Genomic DNA, 17,219 nt, shown 5'->3' on the forward strand with positions numbered 1-17,219 from the left:
GGCCACATGAAATGGCCTGGGGGTCCACGTTCGGTCCGCGGGCCTTGTGTTTGACACCTGTGCTTTAGGCTATATTCCTGACACTGACACCAACAATGGGGCAAAATTCCTGCCACTGACACCAACAACGGGGCACTATTTCTTCCAGTGACACCAAATATGGGGCATATCTCCTTCCACTGACAACAAAAATGGGGCATTATTTCTTCCAACAACACCAACTATTTCTCCCCCCAATACCAAAATCTGGGCATTGTTTGCTCCCACTGGGCGCAGTCCAGCCCCCCTAAAGTCTGAAGGAAAGTAAAGTGGCCATTTCTTTAGAACGATGGAGATTCCTGGTCTAGGGCCTTTGTGATGTCCTCATTACTGTGTCCAAGTTAGGAAAAGTCACGCTCTTTGTGTGTTCTGGTGACCTTGCCACCAGATCTAAAACTGATGGGAAGAAACAAATTTTGGGCTGTCACCACAACATGAATAGAGGTGAAGTCTTCCAATGGAAACACTTGTTCTGGTTGCAGCAAATTTCTATTATTTTGGCGGGATTCCCTCTGAAGCTAGTCATACACTGGGCAAATTTCCTCCAGTTCCTGGTGAACCGGCTGAAAGTCGCTTAGTGGGTGGCTGTGCCGCCCCCTTCCGTTCAACAAAAGTTGATTGTTTGAACGATTTTTGTCAAAGGAGCCTGCTGGAAAAATGTTGTCCCAACAGTGTCTACATCAAGTTAGATCGTGGATGGAGGAATCTGTTGGATGTCTTTCATTCAGCCTATAGACCAGTGGGATTGAGGTAGGAAAAAAAGAACACCAGGGGTTTTCTTTTAATTATTTAACCACTTGCCGTCTGCTCACATTGAGCCTACTGCGGCAAAGTGGCTCTCCTGGGTCCAGCGACGTAGACCTACGTCACTGGATCCCGCCCCCTCTCGGTGGCGCGCGCGCGCCGCTGGAGACTCGCTCCCGCTGTATTCAGACACAGCGGGAGTCGGGCCAGGGGAGGAGAGGCGGTGATCACCGCTGCTCTTCCCCAATCGTCGGGGATCGAGTGTGGAAATCCGCCCACTTGTGTAAACAAAGCGGGCGGATCTCCTGTGACAGGCAGTGACAGATTGCAGGATTCAACATAGCTGAACCTGCGATCTGTCCCTGTGTCACTCAGTCACCTTCCCCCACACACGTCAGTAAGCATGAGGCATACATTTAACCCCTCGATCACCAACAGTGTTAACCCCTTCCCTGCCAGTGTCATTATTACAGTAACAGTGCATATTTTTAGCACTGATTACTATAGTAATGTCACTGGTCCCCCCAAAAGTGTCAAAAATTTCAGTTAGGGGTCCGATCTGTCCGCCGCAATGTCGCAATCCGGCAAAAAAAAAAACGCAGATCGTCGCCATTACTAGTAAAAAAAAAAAAATTATAAAAATGACATAAATCTTTCCCGTAGTTAGTAAACGCAATAACTTTTGCGCAAACCAATCAAAATACGCTTATTGTGATTTTTTTTTTTACCAAAAATATGTAGCAGAAAACAAATTGGCCTAAAATGTTAAAAAATATTGATTTTTTACATTTTTTTTTGGGGGGGGGGGGGGAATGTTATATATCAGAATGTAAAAAATATTGTATTTTTTTTTTTCAACATTGTCGCTCTTTTTTTCAAAAATTAAAAATCGCACAGGTGATCAAATACCACCAAAAGAAAGCTTTATTTGTGGGGAAAAAAAGGACTTAAATTTAATTTGGGTACAGCGTCGCAAAATAAACGCAGTGTCGAATCGCAAAATATAGCCTGGTCAGGAATGGGGAAAAATATTCCGGTCTGAAAGTGGTTAAAAATACGCTCATTTAGAATTTTTTTTTGTCAAAGACATGTAGCTAAATACATTTTGGCCTAAATATATAACAAAAATTGAATATATTGGATATTTTTTAACTGTCAAATTAGAAAATGTCAATTTTTTTGCAAAATCTTCGCTCTTTTTTTATTAATATCGCAAAAAATTAAAAGTGCAGAGGTGATCAAATACCACCAAAAGAACACTCTGTTTGTGGGAAAAAAAGGACGTAAATTTAGTTTGGGTATGAAGTTGCATGACCGCGCAATTGTCAGTTAAAGTCGCGCAGTGCCAAGTTGGAAAAAGTGGCCTGGACGTTAAGCAGGAAAATCCTCCGGTCCTAAAGTGGTTAAACTACACATATGAACAGTGGTACATAGCTTTAGTTGGAACATTCTTTCAATGCAGAGACTGAATGTAATATAAACATCCTGAAGACCTGGACAAGTAGTTGCAGGGCAAACAGTCCAACATTGGTCATCCTTCCACCATATCAGCCGCCTGTGGTGGTATTGCTGTGAATATGGTTATACGGCTTAGTGTGTGCCGGGGCTCAATAGTAGGAAAAGAAGGGAAAGGAAGAGTAAGAAATGGAAAGAGAAGAGGAGAGAAAAGTAATGGAAAGGAGAGGAAAATGAAAGGGAAGGGAAGAGAAAGGAAAGGAAAAGAAAGTAAAATAAAATAAAGGAAAGGGAAGGAAAGTGAAGGGAAAGGAAAAGAAAGTAAAAGGAAAGAAGAAATGGAAGGGAAAGGAAATGAAAGGAAAGAAGAGAAAGGGAAGGGAAGGGAAGGGAAAGGAAAGGAAAGGAAAGGAAAGTGAAGGGAAAGGAAAATAAAGGAAGGAAGGGAAGGGAAGGGAAGGGAAAGGAAAGGAAAGGAAAGAAGAATAAGGGAAAGGAAGGGAAAGGAAAGGGAAAAAAAGGAAAAGAAAGTAAAATAAAATAAATGAAAGGGACGGAAAGTGAAGGGAAAGGAAAAGAAAGTAAAAGGAAAGAAGAAATGGAAGGGAAAGGAAAGGGAAAGGAAATGAAAGGAAAGAAGAGAAAGGAAAGGAAGGAAGGGAAGGGAAGGGAAGGGAAGGGAAAGGAAAGGAAAGGAAAATAAAATAAATGAAAGGGAAGGAAAGTGAAGGGAAAGGAAAAGAAAGGAAGGAAGGGAAGGGAAGGGAAGGGAAGGGAAGGGAAGGGAAGGGAAATGAAAGGAAAAGGAAAATAAAATAAATGAAAGGGAAGGAAAGTGAAGGGGAAGGGAAAGGAAAGGAAAGGAAAGGAAAGGAAAGGAAAGGAAAGGAAAGGAAAGGAAAGGAAAGGAAAGGAAAGGAAAGGAAAGGAAAGGAAAGGAAAGGAAAGGAAAGGAAAGGAAAGGAAAGGAAAGGAAAGGAAAAGGAAAATAAAATAAATGAAAGGGAAGGAAAGTGAAGGGAAATGAAAAGAAAGTAAAAGGAAAGAAGGAAATGGAAGGGAAAGGAAAGGGAAAGGAAAGGGAAAGAATGGAAAGGAAAGAAGGAAAAGGAAAGGAAGGAAGAGAAAGGAAAGGAGGGAAGGGAAAGGAAAGGATTTAATCATTCTTTCCTCTATAAAAATAACATTTTGGCTAGATATGCACACTTTAAAAATGATACCTGATTAAACAAGGACATTGTTTCAGAGAAAAAAAAAAAACAGAAAAAAGAAGATTCTGAGAAAGATGCAAATCTTGACTTTTTGTACCCTACCCAAGCACTTATAATATCTCACAAAAGTGAGTACACCCCTCACATTTTTGTAAATATTTTATTATAACTTTTCATGTGACAACACTGAAGAAATGACACTTTGCTACAATGTAAAGTAGTGAGTGTACAGCTTGTATAACAGTGTAAATGTGCTGTCCCCTCAAAATAACTCAACACATAGCCATTAATGACTAAACCACTGGCAACAAAAGTGAGTACACCCCTAAGTGAAAATACCTAAATTGGGCCCAATTAGCGATTTCCCCTCCCCGGTGTCATGTGACTCCTAATTGTTACAAGGTCTCAGGTGTGAATGGGCAGCAGGTGTGTTAAATTTGGTGTTATCGCTCTCACTTTCTCATACTGGTCACTGGAAGATCAACATGGCACCTCACGGCAAAGAACTGTTGTTCTACATAGATGTAGATGGCCTAGGCTATTAAAAGATTGCCAAGACCCTGAAACTGAGCTGCAGAATGGTGGCAAAGACAATACAGCGATCAACGGGACAGGTTCCACTCAGAACAGGCCTTGCCATGGTCGACCAAAGAAGTTGAGTGCACGTGCTCAGCGTCATATCCAGAGGTTATCTTTGTGAAATAGACATATGAGTGCTGCCAGCATTGCTGCAGAGGCTGAAGAGGTGGGGGGGGGGGGGGTCAGCCTGTCAGTGTTTAGACCATACGCTGCAAACTGCATCAAATGGGTCTGCATGGCTGTCGTCCCAGAAGGAAGCCTCTTCTAAAGATGATGCACAAGAAACCCCACAAACAGTTTGCTAAAGACAAGCAGACTAGGGACATGGATTACTGGAACCATGTCCTGAGGTCTGATGAGACCAAGATAAACTTATTTGTTTCAGATGGTATCAAGCGTGTGTGGCGGCAACCAGGTGAGGAGTACAAAGACAAGTGTGTCTTACCTACAGTCAAGCATGGTGGTGGAAGTGTCATGGTCTGGGGCTGCATGAGTGCTGCCGGCACTGGGGAGCTACAGTTCATTGAGGGAACCATGAATGCCAACATGTACTGTGACATACTGAAGCAGAGCATGATCCCCTCCTTTCGGAGACTGGGCCGCAGGGCAGTATTCCAACATGATAATGACCACAAACACACCTACAAGACAACCACTGCCTTGCTAAAGAAGCTGAGGGTAAAGGTGGACTGGCCAGGCATGTCTGCATACCTAAACCATATTGAGCATCTGTGGGACAACCTCAAACGGAAGGTGGAAGAGCGCAAGGTCTCTAACATCCATCAGCTCTGTGATGTCATCATGGAGGAGTGGAAGAGGACTCCAGTGGCAACCTGTGAAGCTCTGGTGAATTCCATGCCCAAGAGGGTTAAGGCAGTGCTGCGAAAATAATGGTGGCCACACAAAATGTTGACATTTTGGGCCCAATTTGGACAATTTCACTTAGGGGTGTACTCACTTTTGTTGCCAGCGGTTTAGACATTAATGGCTGTGTGTTGAATTATTTTGAGGGGACAGCAAATTTACACTGTTATACAAGCTGTACACTCACTACTTTACATTGTAGCAAAGTATCATTTCATCAGTGTTGTCACATGAAAAGATATAATAAAATATTTGCAAAAATGTGAGGGGTGTACTCACTTTTGTGAGATACTGTATGTTGGTTCACAAGAATGCCTATCACACGAATAGACAAATATGGATGCTGACAAGGCATGCGTGTACCCAAACATGACTATTTCAGGAAAAGTCAAGATCTGCATATACTTTAGTTGCCTATATTTTTAGATCAGTTGTTTGGTGTTGCGGGGCATCATTTTTATTAATTATTTTGTATTGTGCTTCTGGAGAGTTGTTGAAGTAATTGCATTGTTTTAGAAAAATTTTTGCTATCCATGTTTCGTTGCCTGACCAGGAGATGCATTGTGTGGCCTGAACCTTTGGAAAGATTTCTGTCCTCCTTACAGAGTGTTCCTATGGAATGAAAGTGACTGGAGAGGGGCAGTGTGATAGAGAAAGAGACGTCCTGGGTATAGACCTTTGATTTGAAGCTGAATTCCAGCTTTCCTTGAACTTTAAACAGGATGTTCAATGTTCCCCCAAAAAAGTCTGGGACCTGTGATGTATCCCAGAAAGGTGCATGCAACGAGAGGGGGGCTGAACTTCTACTTGGATTGCCTAGGCAAACCTAGGTACCCGCTCCTCCCCCCAAACAAAATAGTGTCCAAACATTTTATAGAAGGCGGGAGAAGGCAAGGGAAGTTCTGCTTTAAATAGTTTATTTAGACCAAGCTGGCACAAACAAACAATTTCCTTTAATAGATGTACCCACCCACCATGAGCGCTTTATAAACTGTATGTAGCAGAAGCTGGGTTTCGGCAGCAGTACGGGACTTCCTGCCCTGTTCCCAAAAAAAAATCAAGTCGGGTGGAGCTCTGCATGGCCATTCCCAGGAAGCTTTGTATTTTTATCAATTAATACAAAGCTTCCTCTGACTAGCTGGGGTGGCGATTGTGATGCCATCCACCCCCTCTCCACCCCAACCAATCAACCCTTGTATTCATTGATAAAAATATAAGGCTTCATGTAATTGTCTACCTGACTCAATTTTGTTTCAGCAACAGACAGGAGGTCCCTATACCGCTTACAAAACACAGCGCTGTATACCGCATGTAGCTTATGCTGTATACCAGTGGTGGTCAACTTTCTTGATATGGGAGCCTCAAGTGAGTCCCCTGACATCTCCTAAGGGCCACACATAAAATTGAGTGAATATTCATTGTCAGATAAATTCATTATCAGAGACAGAAAGCATACACCATGTAATAGTCAAAGACTATAGACATGATGCAAGAGATGGTCAGAGACTGTGGACATCATACAAGAGATGGTCAGAGACTGTGGACATCATACAAGAGATGGTCAGAGACAGTGAACATCATACAAGAGATGGTCCGAGATTGCAGACATCATACAACAGATGGTCAGAGACTATGAATATAATACAAGAGATGGTCAGAGACTGTGGACATCATACAAGAGATGGTCAGAGACTGTGGACATCATACAAGAGATGGTCCGAGACTGCAGACATCATACAACAGATGGTCAGAGACTATGAATATAATACAAGAGATGGTCAGAGACTACGAATATAATACAAGAGATGGTCAGAGACTGTGGACATCATACAACAGATGGTCAGAGACTGCAGACATCATACAACAGATGGTCAGAGACTATGAATATAATACAAGAGATGGTCAGAGACTGTGGACATGCTGCAGTAGACAGTCATAGACATGAGACATATATATATATTTTTTAACTTTGAGGTTTTATTGAGTAATAAATAGCAGTACAATATGCAAAAAAGATGAAAGGCATACAGTGTTGCATATGGGAAATTATGCAAACTTAAACAGTCATCAAGCTAATATTAGTATTCAAAGTTGACTAGTATTGTAACTTTTGTGACAATAGAGGAGAAGACAATTTAAACTTAAGCATTAAAGAAATTGAACTACCCAACTTGTGCCATCATCCAAAGTTAAATAGAAAAAGGAAATGTGGAGAATCGTGGGTTGGAAGACCAAACCACACCTGGTTCTTCACAAAAACATATGACTGGACTTTCTAAGGCACACCATAGAATGACTCACATAATTAAAAAAGATTTTATTTATTATTTATTTTATTTATTTATATAAATAAATAAAATCTTTTTTAGTTATGTGAGTCGTTATGATTCATTCTATGGTGTGCCTTAGAAAGTCCAGTCATATGTTTTTGTGAAGAACCAGGTGTGGTTTGGTCTTCCAACCCACGATTCTCCACATTTCCTTTTTCTATTAAACTTAAAGTGTGGTTGTCTGGAAGATAAGAACAGAGAATTGAGTAAAGGGGAGACAAAGATCAGGTGGAGACTCAGCAGGGAAGAGGCCAAAGGGATTGGCAGTTTGTAGGTAGGGGGCATTGAGGGAGGGCACTATGTAAGTTCACCAGGGCCTTCCTGGTGCTTAAGCCAGGCTTTGCAGTTTGTAATAAAGGAGTGAATTTTTTAGGTTAACCTTTGCAAAGGCATATTCAAGCCAGCAATTTTCATTTAGTATACAGAGTACTTCAGCTAATGTTGGAGGTTGGGTGCTTTTCCATTTTCTTGCATTAGCTAAGCCAATGGGAATGAAAATGTGTGCCAAGAGAGTGTTGAGATTTGAGGGCCATAGGTTAGAATCCATGCTGAGTAACACCATCTGGGGTGTCAGAGGGAATGAGAGGCCTAAGGAAGGGGTGATGAATGAAGATATATCCGACCAGAATTTCTCCAATGCTGGGCAACTCCACCAGATGTGAAGCATTGAGCCATAGTGACCACACCAGCATGTAGAGGGAGCTTCTGGATATATGTGTGGGGGGGGGGTCAAGTACCAGTTATTGAATATTTTATCTCCCAATGGGAAATGCAGCATGATACTTTGCGAGTAGAGTTCAGGGCCAGGTGCCATTGTTCTGTGGTATAGCTTTTTTATCCATTGTTCCCAGCCACACATTGAGGGGGTGTTACCATGAGAGAGGGTGCTTAGGATAAGCTGGTAGATGTGAGAAATCGCTTTGAGGGATGATTTCGACATTTCGTAGAAGCGGATTATGTTCAGGATAACTGTATTACACGAGAATTGGAGTTGGCGTAGAGCAGACCTTAGTTGGAGGTACATTTAGAATTGCCTGGGATTAATCGGGTAGGACGAGCATAGTTGTTGGAAGGATTTGAGTGTGGAGTCTGAGTTTAGGGTTCCTATATTATCGATACCAGCCTTGATCCAAGGGGTAAAGGATGTGTTGGGAATGAGAAGCTCCAGAGTATTTAGAGGAAGAAGTGGAAGTAACTCCGCTGGGATGCCTTTGGTTGCTTGGTATGTCGCTTTCCAAACTCTAGTGGTAGCTGTGACAGTGTCCAGGTAGCATTTAGTTGGTTGCATGTGTAGTAGTATGGCACTGAGTAGTCCTTTTGTGGACATTGTCAGGGCTGTACTCTCGATTTTGGAGCTAGGTTGGCTGGTAGGTGGTGGCCCACCAAGCTTTAGCTTTATCTAGTATGGCTGCTTTATAGTAAGTTCCGAGGTTAGGTTCACCTAGACCTGCGAGTCTGGTTGGTGTACATAAAAAGTGAAAAAGTGCAAAATAGAACTCAATCTTAACCACTTACCGCATACTGACGTACCCGTACGTTGGCAGACTTTGCGGGGTTATACCGGGATGATGCCTCTAGCTAGAGGCATCATCCCGGTACTGTGGTTTAAAGCCGACGGTCGGCTTTCCGTCGGTAACGAACGATGCGGCTCGGGAGCCGCTCGAACGTTACCCGGGTGGCTTTGCTCGGGGCTCCCTTCCCACCGGGAGCCCCGAGCACCCAGCCGGCACGTCCGCCGGCTGGATGGAGTCCCGATGAATGCCAGAAACGGCATCGATCGGGTCTCCGATGACGTAACCCGGAGGCGGCGCCCATGACATCACTTCCGGGTTACTGTGCTGCAAAAGGTGGCAAATTTAAAAAACGGCTGTATGCAAAAACGCAGTTTTTGGCGTTTTCCATACATGGAAGTGCAGTGGAGGGGTTTGGGGTCTTTTAGACCCTCGATCCCTCCATAAAGTGTACCTGTCACTACATATTGGTGTCACAAGGGATGTTTACATTGCTTGTGACAGCAATAAAAGTGATCAGATTTTTTATTTTTTTTTAAAACCTGTAATAAAGTTAAAAAAAAGAAAAAATAAATAGGAAAAAAAAAAAAATAAAAAAATTTAGCAGCCCCTGTCACCGTTAGCTCGCGCACAAAAAAAAACGTATACGCAAGTCGAGCCGCGAATGAAATCACTGTTCAAACCACACATGTGAGGTATCGCCACGATCACCAGAGCATGGGCAATAATTAAAAAAAAAAAAGAGCTACACTCTAACTCTAAATTGGTAACCGTTAAATAAATTTAAAGCGTCGTCAATTGAGATCTCTATTGACCGTAGTTTGTCGCCATCCCACGGGGGGGGGGGGGGGGGGGGGGCGCAATTTTAAACCGTAACATGTTGGGTATCTATTTACTCGACGTGACATCATCTTTCACAATATACGAAAAAAATGGGCTAACTTTACTGTTTAGTATTTTTTAAATGCAGTGAAATGTGATTTTTCTAATTTTTTCCAAAAAAAATGGCGTTTTAAAGACCGCTGCGCAAATACCGCGTGACAAAAAATTTTGCAATGACCGACATTTTATTCTCCAGAGTCTTTGCTAAAAAAATATATATAATGTTTGGAGTTGGAAAAAAAAAAAAAAAAAAATGTTTGGGGGTTCTAAGTAGTTTTCTAGGAAAAAATACTGATTTTAACTTGTAAACAAAAAGTGTCCGAAATAGGGCTGGGGCTTAAGTGGTTAATAATGCAACACAAAAAAATCAAAAACAGTCCATAAGTGCAAAACAATCCAATGAAGGAATGATCAGTGCAGAGTGAAAGTAAAGGGATCCGTCACCAGCAACACTCTCAAACTCAGACTTCTTACCAGATGTCCAAGACCATAAATTATAATGGTCAAACAGGCAGCAGCAAGTTTATCCAGGAGGGTAAACGTTATATGGATCACAGATCATATAGGGGAGACTCACAATGATAAAGAAGGAAAACCCCCATAGTGAAGCCCATCATGATATAAAAAGGATTTATTTTAAAAGATGGCTACAATTACCTTCATACAAAACATAAAAGGCATTTGTGTTGTGTAACAAAAGAGCAGCAGGCTGTTGGCTTCAAACACTACCGCTGGTAAGCGATCGGGCGTGCGTGATGTCATCACCGGTAGACCACTCCCTGATGCATTTTGTCATTAACAAGACACCTCGGCCCCTCCTCCACAGACGTCTTGTTAATGACGAAATGCATCAGGGAGTGGCCTGCCAGTGATGACATCACGCACGCCCGATCGCTTACCAGCGGTAGTGTTTGAAGCCAACAGCCTGCTGCTCTTTTGTTACACAAAACAAATGCCTTTTATGTTTTGTATGAAGGTAATTGTAGCCATCTTTTAAAAAAAAAAAAAAATCCTTTATATATCATGATGGGCTTCACTATGGGGGTTTTCCTTTTTCTTATCACTGTGAGTCTCCCCTATACGATCTGTGATCCATATTATGGTTACCCTCCTGGATAAACTTGCCGCTGCCTGTCCATTATAATTTATGGTCCTGGACATCTGGTAAGAAGCTTAAAGCGGAGTTCCACCCTAATTTTGAACTTTACACCATCAATAACATTAAAACATAATTTCTTGCTTTGCATTGACTCCTGGGAGATGAGTGTCATCAATCCCAGGAGTCAATGCGCCTGCACCGGTGTCCCTCGTCACTTCCGGTGCAGGCACGAGAACAGCTTCTGGGCATGCGCAATGACAAGGTATCCGGCTGTGGGATGACACGCCTGCAACAGAAGTGACGAGGCATGGCATTCTGGGACTCCGAAATCCAGGAAGAGGGACACTGCAGCTTCAGCTGCCCACACCGCAGGTGGCAGCGCTGGACAAGAACTTGACAAGGTAAGTAATTCTTCTTACAGGTACACTAAACAGGGGATAGTTCAGAGGCTATTGTTGTTTAAATGCACTAGCACTAACTGTTCTGGGGGTATTTTTAGGTTAAAAAAACAAATACATGTATGAACATGGACATGACATTTTATGACAGAACGCAACTAGGTATTAAAAAAACATATTGCAAAAATGTACACATTCGAATGCACAGACCGATCGTGTGAAAGGGGCCAAAGGATGCATTCACACTGATGCACTGCAGTTTACCTGCAGGCGGATACTGCTGTCTGGTACTGCTGGCGGGTACTGCTGGATGATACTGCTAGCTGGTACTGCTGGCTGGTACTGCTGGCGTGTACTGCTTGCGGATACTGCTGGTGGGTACTTCTGTCTGGTACTGCTGGCGGGTACTGCTGGAGGATACTGCTAGCTGGTACTGCTGGCTGGTACTGCTGGCGTGTACTGCTTGCGGATACTGCTGGTGGGTACTGCTGTCTGGTACTGCTGGCGGGTACTGCTGGAGGATACTGCTAGCTGGTACTGCTGGCTGGTACTGCTGGCGTGTACTGCTTGCAGATACTGCTGTCTGGTACTGCTGGATGATACTGCTAGCTGGTACTGCTGGCTGGTACTGCTGGCGTGTACTGCTTGTGGATACTGCTGGTGGGTACCGCTGTCTGGTACTGCTGGCGGGTACTGCTAGCTGGTACTGCTGGCTGGTACTGCTGGCGTGTACTGCTTGCGGATACTGCTGGTGGGTACTGCTGTCTGGTACTGCTGGCGGGTACTGCTTGCGGATACTGCTGGCAGGTACTGCTGGCTGGTACTGCTGGTGGGAAATGCTGGCTCCTTTGAGACACATCAACGCCGGAGTATGAGGAGCGGCGCTGGAGGAAGGATGCAGAGCCGATGCTTCCTGCATCTCTCCTCTCCCAGGCCGAGTGAATTTAATATCACTCCACCTGTGACAGGACAGAGCCGGAACTATACAGGAAGCATTGGCTGCGTTCTGACTTGAAAATACGCTGACAGCCGGGCAGAAGGGACATCATGTGGCACTTGCAGGTGTCAGGGAGCCACAGCCCAAATGCGGGAAACTTGGGATGTCCACCTTGACAAAAAAGGCACTTTGGGCATCAGGTGCTCAAGAAACCTCCGCCCCCCCCCCCCGCCCCCCCCCTGAAGATGCCTGCTAGTTACATGTAATGCCACATCCTATTAATTGATTAAATTATTATACAGGATTTATATAGTTCCGACAGTTTGCACAGCACTTTACAATATGAGGGAAGACAAAACAGTTACAATACAATTCAATACAGGAGGGATTAGAGGGCCCTGCTCGTTAGAGCTTACAATCAAGAAGGGGGATTTGAAAAGGCACCAAAAAACATTAGACAAAATAAAAAAAATGAAAAAGTTATTGTAAATTTTTTTTTTGGAAACACAGTGCATATACAAGCATGCAAAGATTGGTCCATGATCATATAAAAATCACAGTGGAACACATGAGCATAAAAATACATGTGAAAACCTAGACATCAATCTTCATCGGGGATGTATCACAGTGGTTAAATAGGACCAATGGTTACATAAATATCATATTTCCTGAGAAGGGAAGACCAACCCCCCCCCCCAAAAAAAAAAAAAGGGGTTCAGCCTATTAGCGCACAAAGGACGCCATGGAGTTTCCCATCCAAAAGGGTATAAGGCTTCAGGGTCCACTCAGAATGGATGACTGGATAGCTTGGTAATAGATATATTCAGCCATATACAGAAAGGGCGAAATAGTTGGTGGTTACCAAAATACAAAAAACAAAAGAAAAAGCATGTCCCCACCAAAAAAAAAACAAAACCAAACGTATGGGCACCCTCAATCACGCGGCCAGTCTGTTCAAAAGCCAACCAGCTTTGAGCACACCGCACATCTAGGGACGGTGACATCAACAAGCTCGTAGTTGGATATTGGGATCGAGCTGGCGGTCCGCTGGGAGGTGAGCTATCACCTGTCCCAGCCTCTCGGCGCCTAAATTTTATTATTTTTTTTTAAAGAAAAAAAAAAAAAAAACAAGGGGCAAGGAGATGATGTGGACATGGCTACGCATTACAGAGCATGCTTGATCCTTCTTCAGGCCATGATAGCCTCCAAGCTGGTCCCAGTGGTTCTGGGATCCTCTCCAGTGTCTCCAGCCCAGGCACCTGTGACTGTTTCCACTTACCTACAGGATGGGGTTGTTTTGAGCGATGTTTATCCATTGATGAGCGAGTTTACATTCTTAACATGTGGGCTTCCAATTTTGAGCACAATAAATGATATATTTTTATACTACACTCATATGGAGTTTTCTTTCTCTATTTTAACTGGTTTCCCGACCGGCCGCTGCCTTTTTACTGCGGCAATGTGGCTATCCTGCGTGAATCGACGTAGGTCTACGCCGGTCGCGAGCAGGCAGCCAGGGGGAAGCCGATGCACAGGTCAGGTGGCTCCGATTGCCACCTGACACCCGCGATCGTTCCCCGCTGAGAACGGTCGGCTGTTGTAAACACAGCTGACCATTCTTCTCTCTGGAAGGATCACAGAGCGCCTGTGATCCTTCTATATCCTTTTACCAAAAATATGTAGCAGAAAACAAATTGGCCTAAAATGTTAGAAAATTTAATTTTTAATTTTTTTGGGGAATGTTATATAGCAGAATGTCATTTTTTTTTTTTCAGAATTGTCGCTATTTTTTTGTGTATAGCGCAAAAAATAAAAATTGCACGGGTGATCAAATACCACCAAAAGAAAGCTCTATTTGTCAGAAAAAAAGGACGTCAATTTTGTTTGGGTACAGTATTGCATGAACGCGCAATTGTCAGTTAAATTCACGCAGTGCCAAGTTGAAAAAAGTGGCCTGGTCATTAAGGGGGCAAATTGTTCCGGTCTTAAAGTGGTTAAGGGGTTTGGCATTCTGGAAGGTGGAACAGAGCTTGTGACCGCTGTGATTGGCTGTCACATGATCAGAAAACTCCCAATCCTAAGAAGCGATCAGGAGCTTTAAGTGAGCCACAGGTCACTGTGCTCGAAGCGCGCAGGGACCGCGATCTCAGCAAAGCTCTGTCGGTGCTAATGCATGCAAATATGAGCCCCTCAGTGCCAAGGCCTGGACTCCGAGGGGTTACACTCCAACTCCAAGCTTGGGTCCTTCAACCACCCCCCCCCCTTTCCTACCCATAACCACACTAGAAGCACCCCCATAACCCTATATGATATAAAGAAAGTGTATATCCAATTGCCGACCGCAATATATATATAAGTTGTGGCTTGCAAGTGTTTTTTTTTTTTTCAGACGGGAATTGAGCTATATATTGTTATTAAAATTAATTCAATTGTATTTTTTCCCAAAAAATTGCGTTTGAAAAACCGTTGCGCATGCGCAAAATACCATATGACATAAAAAAAATTGCAACGGTTGCCATTTTATTCTCTAGGGCCTCTGCTAAAAGAAAATATATATATACACATACAGTATCTCACAAAAGTGAGTACACCCCTCTCATAGGCAAAAATAAAAATATAGGCAACGAAAGTATATGCAGATCTTGACTTTTCCTGAAATAGTCATGTTTGGGTACACGCACGCCTTGGCAGCATCCATATTTGTCTATTCATGTGATAGGCATTCTTGTTAACCAACATACAGTATCTCACAAAAGTGAGTACACCCCTCACATTTTTGTAAATATTTTATTATATCTTTTCATGTGACAACACTGAAGAAATGACACTTCGCTACAATGTACAGTAGTGAGTGTACAGCTTGTATAACAGTGTAAATTTGCTGTCCCCTCAAAATAACTCAACACACAGTCATTAATGTCTAAACCGCTGGCAACAAAAGTGAGTACACCCCTAAGTGACAATGTCCAAATTGGGCCCAATTAGCCATTTTCCCTCCCCGATGTCATGTGACTCGTTAGTGTTACAAGGTCTCAGGTGTGAATGGGGAGCAAGTGTGTTAAATTTGGTGTTATCACTCTCACTATCTCATACCGGTCACTGGAAGATCAACATGGAACCTCATGGCAAAGAACTCTCTGAGGATCTGAAAAACAGAATTGTTGCTCTACATAAAGATGGCCTAGGCTATAAGAAGATTGCCAAGAACCTGAAACTGAGCTGCAGCACGGTGGCCAAGACCATACAGCAGTTTAACAGGACAGGTTCCAATCAGAACAGGCCTCACCATGGTCGACCAAAGAAGTTGAGTGCACATGCTCAGCGTCATATCCAGAGGTTGTCTTTGGGAAACAGACATATGAGTGCTGCCAGCATTGCTGCAGAGGTTGAAGGGGTGGGGGGGGTCAGCCTGTCGGTGCTCAGACCATACGCCGCACACTGCATCAAATTGGTCTGCATGGCTGTCGTCCCATATATACACATACATATATATATATATATATATATATATATATATATATATATACACATATATATATATATATATATATATATATATATATATACACATATATATATATATATATATATATATATACACATATATATATATATATATATATATATATATATATATATATATATATATATATGTATATATATATATATATATATATATATATATATATATACACACACACACACACACATATACATACACACTAAGGATATATTATCACTTTCCAGTTGCAAAGGCAATTTTATGGGATGGTGTGCCTTGTAGACTGGTCTTCAATTTCAGAGCCAGTAATGGGTGATCTCTGTTCATTGCAAGGATTAGAACAACCTTTGTTGCAGATTCCTACCTTTTGTTATTCTGAAGAAATCATTGTTTGTTCCTGTGTCCTGAGTGAGTCAAATGGGAGTGGTTTCATAATTATCAATCAGCTGTGCACCTTCAAAGCACTAATGAGGAAAGCTGCTGGGCCTGCATCCCTTTAGACGTGTTCCTATTGGGAGTATCTCACCAAAAATGACATTTTTGTTGCAGGGGATGCCAGAAATCTGACTTGTATCTTAGTGCAGACTTCTGGGAAAATTGGTGAGCCAATCACACAAGCAGGAAATGATGTTTCTGGGGTGTGGTCAGTATACATTCTGGGTACAGAGCAACTCCAGGTAGACATATTGCATTTCCGGAAAATTACAGCTGCTGCAGATTAAAAGGAAAGGTAATTTTTTAATAACATTCAATTACAATATGACTTGTGTCACAATTGTATACGCAAGATTATTTTTTCTTAAAAAATTGTTGCTATTTTTTTTTTCCCCACGAACGTGGAGTTACCCTTTAACAGTATCCTTCAATGGAAATTCCATAACTCAATCTTTTGCGAAGGTGTCCTCATACTTTTGGGAATATGGTCCACAAACTTTTAACTATATGGTAGGTCTGTGCATAGAGGCTGCTGCAAGTATTTTATTGCTCCCTCTGTCACAACTAGTAAAACAAATAATAATTCCAGCCAATCGGGAAAGGATCTACATTTAAACCCTGAAGGCACAGTTGATTTTTACACAGAATATTCACAGCTGCTATCTAGAGATTGCTATCTCTAGCAATCCCTAGATAGCAGCAGAGAATATTCTGTGTAAAAATCAACTTTACTTTCAGGATTTAAATGTAGAGCCTTTCCTGATTGGCTGGAATTAATATTTTCTTTTATGTGACTGCTATATACTTTTATAGAAAAGCAGAGCTGGAAAAAAGAAAAAAGAAAAAAAAGAAAAAAGAAAAAAAAAAAAAAAAAAAAAGGAAAAAGAAAAAAAAAAAAAAAAAAAAAGGAAAAAGAAAAAGAAAAAAGAAAAAAGAAAAAAGAAAAAAAAAAAAAAAGAAAAAAGAAAAAAGAAAAAAGAAAGAAAGAAAGAAAAAAGAAAGAAAAAAGAAAGAAAAAAGAAAGAAAAAAGAAAGAAAAAAGAAAGAAAAAAGAAAGAAAGAAAGAAAGAAAGAAAGAAGAAAAAATAAAAAAAATAAATAAAAAAAGAAAAAGAAAGAAAGAAAGAAAGAAAAAAGAAAAGAAAGAAAAAAAAAAGAAAAGAAAAAGAAAAGGAAAGAAAGAAAAGAAAAAGGAAATAATAATTTCATTTAATTTGGTAAGGACAGACAGGG

The 17,219-nt window shown here is 41.9% G+C and overlaps 1 protein-coding gene across 1 annotated transcript in view; it reads left to right on the top strand.

Annotated features, from left to right (window-relative positions):
• The window catches only part of SMG9 (SMG9 nonsense mediated mRNA decay factor), a 91,005-nt gene that overhangs the window by 22,925 nt on the left and 50,861 nt on the right, over positions 1 to 17,219 (top strand). The gene's annotated exons all lie outside the window — the stretch shown is intronic.

Source organism: Pelophylax lessonae (genome assembly GCF_965119305.1).
Source record: "Pelophylax lessonae genome assembly, chromosome: 12".
Classification (NCBI taxonomy): domain Eukaryota; kingdom Metazoa; phylum Chordata; class Amphibia; order Anura; family Ranidae; genus Pelophylax; species Pelophylax lessonae.